The 12,268-nt window shown below is 46.4% G+C and overlaps 1 protein-coding gene and 1 long non-coding RNA gene across 4 annotated transcripts in view; one reads left to right on the top strand and one right to left on the bottom strand.

The window, feature by feature from the left end:
• Positions 1 to 12,268, top strand: part of TMCC1 (transmembrane and coiled-coil domain family 1) — a 61,713-nt gene that overhangs the window by 34,381 nt on the left and 15,064 nt on the right. The window lies entirely within an intron of this gene.
• On the bottom strand, positions 5,793 to 7,589 carry LOC113945696. Its single transcript, XR_003527172.1, has 3 exons — positions 7,527 to 7,589; positions 6,770 to 6,841; positions 5,793 to 6,191 (listed from the first exon to the last, which is right to left on the bottom strand). It is a non-coding gene; the product is annotated as an uncharacterized LOC113945696 (long non-coding RNA).

The raw sequence follows: 12,268 nt of genomic DNA, 5'->3' as shown, positions 1-12,268 counted from the left end.
TCAGTGCTGGTCAGTGCTGGTCAGTGCTGGTCAGTGCTGGTCAGTGCTGCCGCAGGGCCGTGCAGAGACAGCCGCCCTCTGCCCGGCTGTGCCCAGCCCGGTCCTGAGCCCTCTGCCCCTGTGCCTCTAGAGGACTTGGAGCCAAATCAAGGATGTCCTGCTATAGTGCTGGCCCAGTTTCCTTCTGATAATTATAGCCTGCTTTTAGGCTTCTCTGCTGTTTCAGTGCCAGGAATTCGTCTTCCTCTAACGGTTCCTTTTGTGTTGTCATTTTCCCAATTTCCTTGACATGGGGTGCACTGTTCAGTTGTTGCTGTCAGGAGCCCTAACACTGACTTTCCTTCCCTTCCCATCAGTCAGATGTGTGCCTTGGGTGTTCAAGAGTCATTTCACATGTGAAATACTCTGAAGGAGGGAGGGAGCGGGGAGGTGGCCTTTTCTCCACAGTCTAAGCACCACTTTAGGGAACAGCGCAGTTAGAGAATGATCACAACTTGGAAATTGATTTTTCTGCCAGTTTCTTACTCTCTCACTTCGTATTTTGCATTACTTAATATTTAGCCCCTGCTGCATTTTTTCCCAGAACTTTTTTTGGTTTAAGGGGTCTTGGAAAGAGTTCTCCTCTTGTTACAGGGGTCATATGAGAATCTAATCTCCATAAGTTTTTACACTCAACCAAAGCTCATTTGCCCTTCTCCCTCCCCTCCAACATCCTCTCTCCAGTTTTACAAAATGACTTCAGGAAAGAAATACTGTAGAATGTGAACAAGCTGCAAGCTGCCTGTGGCTGCACCCCCATTACTGCTGATGCTGTGGGATGGTCGCAGAGAGTGCCTTTAGCAGGAAAGTGTGCTCAGTGCCCCATCTCTTCCCTGCTCTTCTCAATACTGGCTCAAGTTACTAGGCTTTTTCTTTTCTTGGCTGAGACACTTGGGAATGTCTTTGACACCCCACGTTGCTGAGACTTGATCCCATCATGTGGTGGTCACTGTCACTGTCTCCTGCCGAGCGAGTTGTTGGAGAAGTGAGGCAAGGGCAGCAGCACTGCTGGAGTTCCTGCAGCAGCAAGTTCTACACTGACTCGCTGCTGGATTGCAACGTGCCAGAGCTGTTTGAGTTTCATTTGCGTGGAAGAGTAGCTGTGGATGCTCTTTTTATGATGTTTTTATTTTTTCGTGAGTATAGGAGTCTCCTTTTAGCAGCATGGGACACCAGTGCTCGGTTGCCACACTTTGGGAGTGTAACAGAACTCACTGAGGAAAGCGTGGGTTCCTCTCGGATGAGGAGCTAGACCGACTCCTCTTAATGGAGGTGAAATTCAGCTTGGTAGGTTGGGTTTGTTGTTATTGTTTGATAAAGCTTTAGAAGGCTCTCTGAATATGTTAAGTAGACTAATGAGCATATTTTCATGAATTTTCGTGGATTTGTTTGTTCCTTTATATGGTGAAATGACCTATCTGAACAATAGTAAAATTCCTGTGAATCGGACTGGATTGTACCCAACATAAGCTGCTTCCTAAATAAGGCTAGTGATGTTCTTTCTACACAAGCAATTTTACCACCCTTCCCTTTCACCTCTGTTAAATTGGATCTGCTGTCATTAACAGATGACCTTTTGGTTTTGAGCATCTGGATGTTTCTCAGTATTGACACTGCTTTCTGAGAGGGAAATCTGCCATATGAATGTGAAATAGTTCCTTGAAAAAGTGACTTTTTTTTTTTTTATATTTCTTGATATTGTGTTAGATTGCAGTTCCAAATCCAGTGTGTGCCCTAAACTTGCACGAGGACAGAAATGATTCAGTTTGTGTTTTTAGTGGAGATTTCTCACTAGACTCTTGCAACAGGGTAGATGGCTCTTGGCCTGGTTTGTGCCCCCGTGGCTCTGGAGTGCAGCAGACGGAGCCGGGCGCTCTCTGCAGCGCCTGCAGTGCGGTCAGTGCACTGTGCTGAGACTGCTGCGTGCCCTGGACACGTGGGTGAGCGCAGAGATGTGGCAGATGGGGGCTGGCATCCTCGTTTGGTGCAGGTCAGCAACTAATACCAGTGTTTCTGTGTGCTGTTTGTTAGCATGCTTCTAGGCAGAGAATCTCAATACCTAGTACTTCTATAAGTAGATTGATTTTTAGAGACGCTCTTAGCTTTTAACCCTGAGAATACCCATAGAGAAATAGTAATGCAAGTGTCAGTTGAATTAGATTTCCTGTAGTTTGGGGGTTTGCAATCATTTTCACGGCACTGTGTTGCAGTTTGGAGTCTATGGCATTATGGTCAGTTGTGGTAGTTTCATTTTCACTTGTGTTCTGTGCATGTCTTGGCCTCGGTTACTGCAGTGGTGCTGCCTGAGCTCTTCCCGAGGCACAGACCCATGGACAGGAGCAGCTTTGAGGCAGCTGGTGTTGTGGCAGAGCGTTACAAAGTGGGGTGGGGAGTGGCACCACTCCCTCAGCCCCCTCCCCGCCGCAGGGCCCCGGCAGTGCTGGGGGCACGGCGCGACAGTGGGGTGGGTCTGCGGGTCACCCACTGCACCACAGACAGCTCTGATATCCACCTGCCTCTTCCCTTTTGTCTCATCCATTGTCCTTCGTGTCCTGTTCTCTGACATCACAGAAACATCCACAGAAACGCTTTTGAGCCGTATCATTTAACACCTCTACACCAACATGGCGTCTCTCCTGCATGAATCAGATGTTACTGTTCCTGCTCTGTGGACTGTTTTTCTTCTCAGTTCCTGTTCTAAATGGCCTGTACGATGCACTTGTCCTTTCATCATAATGTTTTTTCCATAAATGCCACCTGACATACCAGTATCATTTAAGACAATGGCTTTCTTTGTTGTCTGTCTTCTAAATTTGATTCCTACAGAATACATTTTCAGATTTTAATTCCTCTTATTTTCCTTTTTTCCTGATGAAAACTGAATTTTGTACACAGTAGTATTTTCTTCCACGTCACCCATGGTTTGAGTCAGTCAGGAGTTTCTCCTGTGTTACATTGCTGAAATTTATATTTTGTGAATTAACGTGTCAGTGCAGAATTTCTTCACATTGCCTGTGCATTACTGCAAGTAAAGAGAATGATTTGAAAACAAAAACGCAAACGTACCAAACCCAAGCACTGTGATGTCTGTCAGAGCTTCGAAGAGACATTGGCTCAAAGGGGCAGACATAAATTAAAAATGGAAAGTTCAGTCCTTGTATCAGTGCTGGCTGCAAACATGCTGCAGGGCTCATGCAGTGGGGAAGTCCTAAAAGCCCACTCCACTCCTGTTGGGTTTGGCAGTTCCTGGTATTTCAGCCTTTGGAGCACCTTGCATACTCAGAATTAATGGCTTGGCTTTGGATCATCTTGTCTCTGTCCCGGGTGAGTGATAATATTTGCTACAAACAGGGAGTATCAGTGAGACAGAGAAGAGCAAGGGGAGAAGGAGCCGTGAGCTGAGGGTGCCTTTTACAAATGGATCCAAAGGAGTGGAGCTGGATGGCTTAAGGTGCTGTGGGTCAGAGCTGTCAAGCAGAGTGATGAGCTTTTGCTTTATGTCTTCTAAATATGATAGTAAAACACCTTATCTTTGACAAGGAATTTGGGGGTAGGGGATGAGTGGTGCTGAGGTTTATTCTTGCCCCGTTGTCGGCTCTGGTTACAGTGCTGTGCTGGTTCTGTTGTGTGCTGGAGTTCTGTGACAATGACTTTTTAATTAGAGCTTCAGCCTTCCAGGAGATCATGTTAATATTCTGAAAAATGTGTTTAGGGATTATTAAACAGCAGTGTTTCAGCAGTGCTGCAATTAGAGCATATAGTTTATAGGTGGGTTTATGTCCTGATGTGCATCTTGGAATCGGTTATCAATTCTTGCTCGACCCTTGCCCCCAGGTCTGTTGTGTTGTGTCGCTGAGGAACAACTGTGTCACTTTGACTCTATCGATCTGCTCCCGATTTGGTTATGTTATCCTGGACCATTTTTCTGGCTCGAAGGTGTGGTTTTAAAAATAGTGCCAAGCGTTGCACGGCGCCTGGGCAGCTCTGCAGCTTTAAATGCCCTTCCCGGCCGTGCGGCGCGGCTGGAGCGGCGCTGCCGCTGCCGGCGGGGAGCGGAGCGGGGCCGGCCCGGCTCAGCCATGCTCGGCCAGCGGGCCGGCCGAGGGCACTGCCCAGCGCCGGGGCTGCCCATGGCCGCGCGGGGATGTTTATGTGGTGCTGCTGTACCTGCGTGTGCTGCGAAAGGGACTTCTGCGAGCCCGCAAAGGTGAGGAGATTGTGAGCATCGCTGGAACAGCAGTAGCTGTCTTGTTTGGCTGTTTTATTTGAATCTCTAATGGAATTTGACCTCGTTTTGTGCATCAGCCTTGGGAGCGCTGTGTTTTTCCTCTGGGCACTGCTGCTGACTTTCAGTGGTTAGTTTTTTATATAGCTTTTCTTTGCTTCATAAGCTGGAAAGTATGAAAAAGGCTCCTGTCTGAGTGAGTGTTGCAATCCATAAACAAGATCAAATATGGTGCTGGTTTTTGGGATTTTCTGGTTTTGTTGTTTTGGGATTTGGTTTTTATGAAACAGTGAATAATGAAAGAAGGTGGGTGCAGATGCAGCCCAGTGTTAAGAGAAAGGTACTTGCATTGGTAGCTTTTTTAGTGTGACCTCTTGTTTTGCTGTTTTAGCTGTGCAAAATGTATTTTCACAAAGTAGTAAACAAACTGCAGAACCATATTCTTCTTCAGGTAGAAAAAGAGTAAGCATACTGCTTCCTGTGGAGCTGGTGACCTTCAGAAATGATTAAGTATGTTTCTTTGGTTTCATTGAGCTGTGTAGCTTGGCATTGGCCTTTCCTAGTCTTGAGTTAACAGTAAACAGTATCTCTCCCTCAATTTATTAAATATTGAAGAGAGGCAGTAAGGTCTCTGATGCTCTGATCTGCAACGCAAAATAGAAGCTATTTCTCTTTGAATTGTTACAGTTAGCTCTCCCATCCATTGTGGCTCTTTTCTGGAGAAAAAAGAAATCCAGGATTCAGACTGGTTTTGTGCTGTTTGCCTTTGCCATTGCTGAAGGTTTGCCTGTTACCATCTGCAGAAGACATGGTTGAGAGATTGCATAGTGTTCCTGTTGTGTTTGAAACACATATGTCTAATCCATTGACTTAATCGACTCACAGTTCTTCCCAAAGGAGAATAATATCTTCTGTACTGGACGTGTATTCTTTGTCTCACTGCATTCATCAGTCTTCATAACAAAAGTGGCACACAGGTGGCTCTCAGAAACAGCCCTGTTAGAAATGCCAGGTTGCAGTGATATGGACCACGGCACTACAGGGCAGTAGGAAGACGGGGGTTAAAGGTGTTGTACCTCCCAGGTTGATAGATCTGTCTGCTTTGCATTTGGCACATATAACATCAGGCTGCTGCATCACCTCTCAAGAGCTGGAGAGAGGAGTAGTGAGCACAGAATACCATGTTCTGTGCTCTCTAGGCCAGGTCAGGGTAGCCTGAGCAGCTTTCCACCATGTGCTGAGGAGATGCTGCACTGAGGGCTGTTTCTAAATGGAGATCTCGATTAGGATTCTTGGCTTTTGCAAGAATACCAAAAGCAGTGTAGTGATTTCAGTATTTACCTGATTCAGTGTTCCCTGTGGATTTCTGGACAGGTGCCCTGTTGCTTGACTGCTGGGTGTTCATCGTCCCTTGAGCACACCTTCCTCTCTGATGTCTCACTGCTCAGTGTTCTCCTCTTCCAGGTTTCCCAAGGCAGCCGTGCCATGTGCTGGCAGCCTGGGGAACGTGTGTCCGTGGGCTGTAGGGACTGCCCTTGCCCACATTGTACTTGTCCTTGACAAGCTGAGTTTGCCACTTGGAGCAATATCAGAGATTTAGGTGGTGCTAATGCAGGAGCACCTGCAGCACTTGGGGCAAACACAAGCTGTCTTTGAACAGGGCAGGAGTCTGAAGCAGTTCTGTTGCATAGCTGTGACAAGTATCAGCTGATGTACTGTGTATGTTATATTAGAAAGGCTTTAAATAAGGAAACAATGTGTCAGGAAATGCTCTACAGGAATGACAAAGCAGTGTGTTTGCAGGAAACATGAATCCTGTTGTTTTTAAATACTCAATATTGTATGAACCGTTGATTGGATCAGCTGCTTTCAGGATGAAGTTTGGTTATGGTCATGCTCTGTGTCGTTCCTGCAGAAAACACTACAGCTAAAAATAAAAGAAGTGAAGTAAGTGTAGAAGTGTAGTTGCTCTGCTCATGTACTGGAGCCCTTTAGACTAAACACTTGGAGGGGGCATGCATATTAAACCTCAAGAGAGAAACATCCCCTGAAAAAGGGGAATCCCTGCTCTTGCAAAGGATCTGTGTAGATGAATCATGCAGCGGGATCATTCAGAGGCATTTGTCCTCCCAGACTCTAGACCCAGTTTTCTTCAGTGCTTTGCAAGTCAAAGTTAACTTGCAACCACAAAATTAAACTCTGTTCTTTACAAATGAATATATAACATGCAGTAATAATCTTTATTTATCAGATAGCAGCTTGAAGCATTAAAAAAAAAAAAGCCAAAACCACTCTACTCTCTGGAAAGTGTTAACAAAAATTTTGTGTCTCAGGTAATGAGATATGATTCAGACACTAGTGAAAACAGGATGAGTTAAAAAAAAACAAAACCAAACAAAACCCCATGATTTTATATAGTCACTTTCTGATAAAAGCTTGTATAAACTTGTTTCCTAATCCACCCTCTCCTGCTGACTCCTTTACTTAATTTTTGGTTAGGTTTACCTCATTTCCTATCATTATTATTGTAACTCCTGGCCTGATTGGCACTCCCCTCAGATTAAAAATCAGGAGCTGCTAAAATAAACATCCATGGATGTTATTTTGGCCATATCTTTTGCTGCATCATCCGTTTCCACCTTCTACAAGCCCTTGTGTATAATTCAGTTCTTTTTTATTTTTCCAGCCAGATTGTTGTATCCATTCCCTTGGACTTGCATCACCCACAATGTTGCCCTGTTTATTCAGTCAACACCAATGATTTTCTGCTTGACTAGTCTGTAGCTTGGGGAAACCATTACTGAATTGGGCCACCAAGCCTTACTGTTTTTGCACTCAAAAATACCTTTTCTCAAGATTTCAGAAGTTTGAAGTCAAGAAGGTGATGTCTTTGGCAACAATTTGGTTTTTTAAAAGAATTAAAAGGGCCACAGACAACCTCTTAAGGGAGATGTTACACTGCACCGTGTCAGTCCCTTCTGTCTCCTGTGTCAGTGAGTACTCGTGGGCCAAGCTGGTGCCTGGTCCCACATGTCCCCGTCCCGTTTCAGGGAACAGCTTGTCCAGTGTTCCTTGCCTGAGCCCATTGCACCAGGCTGGCAGGCACTGGGGGTGCACTGCCTGAACCACAGGTGGGAAAAGTGTAAGTCAGCTTTGTAGCTTCAACTACCTCTTAACCAGTTAGTTAGTGATGTGTTTGCTTCCCAAGAGGCACAGGGCCCTGTGCAGGTGGAGTCAAGCAGGGGGAACACGTGAGGCCCACCAAGCTCCACTGCACTGGTGCTGTGGGAGAAGCATCTGGGACCAGCAATTGTCCTGGACTGACAGGGACTCACCAGAGCTCCCTCGTGGAATGGCTCGTGTTGGTTGTGACAGATACTGCCTGCCAGCCTAGAGACCACTCAGTGCCATGGTCTCGTTGACAAGGTGGTGTTAGGTCATAGGTTGAACTCAGCGATCTCAGAGGTCTTTTCCAACCCAGTTGATTCTGTGATTCTCTAATTCTGTAAAATGCAAAGCTGCAGCAGCTTCTGAACATTCAGTCGGCCAATACAGTTTTTCAGGATAACTGCACCGTGTGTCACAAGGAATCACACTGGATGTGTTCTTTGTTTTTCTTTTGTATTCTTCTTGGCAGTAAAGCCAAGGCAGATGTTTCATAGAGCAGGAGCTTGTATGCGCCCTGAGCACTTGCTGAGGGAAGGTGGAAGGTGGATTCATAAATGAATCCATACATGAGTGGGCAGCTGTGTTTCTCGGGATGGTTAAGTGCATCAGTATTTGGATCTTCTGTCTGTATTTAATTGAGAGGTGAATGATCAGAAATATTCTCCCTTATGCTGTTACACAGGATTTGCTATCATATAAATATGCAATTGGAAATAAATAGTGACCCACAGAGTTGGTAGTATCAGATGTGTGGCAGCATTGGAACAGAGAGACTTACAGGCCCAAGTTTTTAATACAGACAGATCCACAAATGTAGGATGTGAGTGTGGAACCTCTGTTCTGGGAGACACTCAAAAGCCTCCTAGACATGGCCCTGGGCAGTTGGCCCTTGGTGGCCCTGCCTGAGCAGAGGGTTGGACAAGGTGAACTCCAGAAGTTCCTTCCAACCCCAGCTGATCTGTGATTTGGTAACAACCTTTGAAAAGCAAAGTATTAGAAAAACACTCTCAACTCTTGATAAGCTGTAGATCATAAATAGCTTATTGCACCATCTGGGTGTGTGAGGCAGGGGAATTTGTGTCGCTTTTTTATTTTCTTTGGGACCTGTGGTAAGTTGTGCCATATGCAGTGTCTGTCTTGGATCCATAGTGACAGGGCACTGCCCGCTCCCGGGATAGCGGGGCTGGTGCCACCTTCGCTCAGGTGTTTCAAGTCATGTGCTGCAGGTGTCTTCCAGGGAGATGACTTGTGGCTGTTGATGGCATTTAATAGAATATGATGAAGGTACCTCACAGTAATTTGTGATGTTTAAATAGCTCTTCATTGTACCTGCCAGGGATTCTGTGTGTGGCTTTATTCAAATACACACTCAGGTGGTTTAATGCAGATCCAATGGAGCAGGGCCTTGGGGGGCTGTAACTCCACAGACATGGTCAGGCACAAAGAACGTTCTTTTTTTTTTTCTTCCCTCTGATTTTTATTCCCTGTAAGGCGTTAACAAGAGATCTTATTTACTAATGAACCAACTGTCTTGTAAATGTCATCAGAGACTGTGAATCTCCACTCCTGGGCCTGCCTGAGGCTGGAGATGTCTGCCCACTCAGCATGGAGGGGTTGGCCAAGTTCCTGAGCCCATTGCTGCACCTGTCACATGCTAATGATGCTGTTAATGAGGGGTGTTTCCAAACAGGAAGTCTCAAACTTGACATTGTATGAGTCTCCTAGATTTTCTGCCTGTATGACTGAACTGCCTTCAGCACAGTGGTAAAAGGAAACAAAACAACTTCTGAATGTTTTTGTGGTTAGTTTTAGCTGCCACTCAGGTGTACAGTCACCAGGAAGGTGACTAACATGGGTGCCTTGGGTGCTGTTAACTGCTGAGGCTGTGTGTGGCAGTCATTCTCAGCTCCCCTGTCTCACTTTGCCCTGTATGTTTTTATTCTAAGTAACATGACACTTTTCAGTCACACTTGTGAAGCTCCAGGCAAGGGAGGAGGAAGCAGGAGTCCCCTTGCAGCAAGCTTGCTCTGAAAGCTGCTGTTCACTTATGCAGCTACTCTACCTGTTTGAAAACAACAGTCTATATTCTTGGTGAATGATTTTGTGTATGTGTTTTCACTGGAAAAGTTCTAAAAGGGTGAAACACTTTTAGAGGAACTTCTATGTTTAATCTTCAGCAGCACCAAAAGGCAGAATCCTGAAGTGGTTTTGGGCTGTGTGCTGCAGAATAGACATTAGCAAACCTGTACAGGAGAGGAAGCCTGAGAGCGTAGACAGTGCTGGGAATTCGGTGAGATCTTGAGAGAGACAAAGCATAAGGTCTTCACATGATTTCATTTGGTTCATGGCATAGTGCCAGAGCAGTTCTCAGAGCACCTCCTGGTGGGAGGGCACACAGCTCCCCTTGACCGGGACTGTCAGTATACTGGGAAATTGTATAGCAGGGGAGATTGACTATTGAATTGTAATCCCTATTCTTATGCAAGCATTGACCATTACAGTATTTAATTTACCAGCATCTTTTCAGGACAGATTGCCAAGCATCTCAAATTCAATAATACATCACCAGAATTTCCCAGGGACACAGTTTGTGCCGAGTCTTCCCTTTACAAAGTCTTGTCAATATGGACAAAGAAATTATCTCTGTTTTGTTCCAGAACTGCACTTTGCACAGCCATTTCCTTTTGCATTGGAAAGAACTCTTTTTCTTATCCCAGATTAATATCCACACAGCTGGTAATTATAAAGCAATTGTCCCAACATGGTTTATTCTACTACTGCTGTTCTAGGTTATTTTCTGCCACGGGTGTAGGGAGATAACCTGAGCAGATTTGCTGAAGTCAGTTGACTTTAAAAGGAGGGGAAGAGAAAGTTTGTACTAAATTTTTCTCTCACAAAACTTGTGTCTGAGAGGAAGAGTGTACTGTTAGTGTAATTTATAGTAATTATCCACACACGTAGACTAATTAGACCCAACCTGGAGTACATTGAGCTGATAGAAACTCTTTACTGCAACATAATATTGAAGCCCCATTAGTTCCATGACACTTATCTGTGCAGATCTCAGCTTGGAGCATGTGGGCTGCAGAAGAGCTGGTGATCAGCAGTTGTTTGGTTCTGGGACACAGGGTCAGTCCCACACTCACTCAACCTTTACTGCTGCCCAGAACAAAAGGATTATGAAGAAAAAGGATAAAATGTTATATCAAATAAATTTGTTAACATTTTGCATAAAATTTGTGGATCTTTTTTTCATCTGCCACTAATACTAAAATGTCCTTGCTTTGGAGTAGGTAGAGATTGTCACAAATGGATTGATGGGTTTTTTGAGAAGCCCTTGGTTCGTAGGCAGTTAACAGTAGTAAGATTGTCTTGTGTGCTGCACAGACACCTTGTGCTGTGCTGCTCTTGGGGTGGGGGCAGGTTGGCAGAGCTGCTCTGTGAGTGAGGCTCAGAGCAGCTGTGCCACGGGTGCTGGGTGATGTTACCAGGCCAGGCATGCCCTGCACAACCGGGGTCTTTCTGTCCTTCTAGGCCATAGGGAGAAATCAGATCAGTGACAGCCCTGGGAAAACCTTAATGAAATTATAAATTCCAAGAAGAGGTATCTTAGCAGATGTGTATGACTTAAAAATGTACATCCCTACATTTTGGAGACAGCATGTTCTCTGTGCAGTACTGATGTCATGCATATTGTTGGTCCCATTGATTAATATGAATTCTTAGCACCAATTTTCCATTGATTTATGCCAAGATCCGACCTCTAAACCCGGGCAGATGGAGCTCGTTCAGCCCTGTAAGGCCATCCATCTAAGAGAAGGTCACTCTAAACAAACCTAAGTCCTGAGGACCTCGCTGCCACCGTCCAAACTCACTCGGCCCCAGCAGATGAACCTTAGGATTAAAGGGTGGGCTCAGTTCAGCGCACACTGTGTCTCACCTAAAAAATCCATTGCACAGGCTCCAAGGCCTTACCCGCATTTGCAAGGCCCTGTATCACCAGCACGCGTGTAACAAACGTGGGTAGAGACCTTTCCCTAATCTTCGTTCGCAAAGACTGGCCATGATGATGATGATGATGCTAAGATCAAGGTTTTCTAGAACTAAACCCTCTTAAGAGAGCAGCTGATATTTCAGGAGTCACAACTGACTGAGAACTGATATTCTGTGGTTTCCAGCAGCTGAACTCCTCTGGAAAATGGTTTTCCAGGTGTCTGACTGGTTTTCCTGTTGATGGGATAGCAAACAGAGAACCTCAGGATTCTGAAAGGATCCTGTCTGATCCCCAGTGCCGGCCGGTGTTGCTGCCTGCAAGACGTTGATTTTTTTTGCATTAAATATGGAATATTGAATCGAGAGAGAGGGTACAGTTAACTGTAAGAGCACTTTTTGTTTTGTAAAGCGCATATTCACAAACACGGACGTGGTTCTGCGTCTGGGCAGTAGCTGTGGGTCAGCTGGCAGCTGTTCCAGTGCAACCGCCCGGGAGCTGCCTGGCCGGTCCCCGCCGGGCCGGTGGCCGCGGGAGCCGAAAGTGTAAAAGCCATTCAGGGAGATCCGTGCGGGCCGCGGGCGGGGCGGTCCCCGGGCCCGGGAGCCTCCGTGCCGCGAGGGGGCGGGCGGGGCGGGCGCGCTCCGTGCCCGGGCAGGGGCGGCCGGCGGAGCCATGCACGGCGAGCGGGCACTGCTGCGCCGAGACAAGGTACGGCGGGACCGGGCTGGCCGGGGGTACGGGGGGACCGGGCTGGCCGGGGGTACGGCGGGACCGGGCTGGCCAGAGGGGTACGGGGGGACCGGGCTGGCCAGAGGGGTACGGCGGGACCGGGCTGGCCAGAG

The sequence above is a fragment of the Corapipo altera genome, unplaced genomic scaffold, assembly GCF_003945725.1.
Source record: "Corapipo altera isolate COAL_440 unplaced genomic scaffold, ASM394572v1 55, whole genome shotgun sequence".
NCBI lineage: Eukaryota > Metazoa > Chordata > Aves > Passeriformes > Pipridae > Corapipo > Corapipo altera.
Note: the sequence above shows the minus strand (reverse complement) of the source record. Positions and strands in the feature narration are given on the sequence as shown.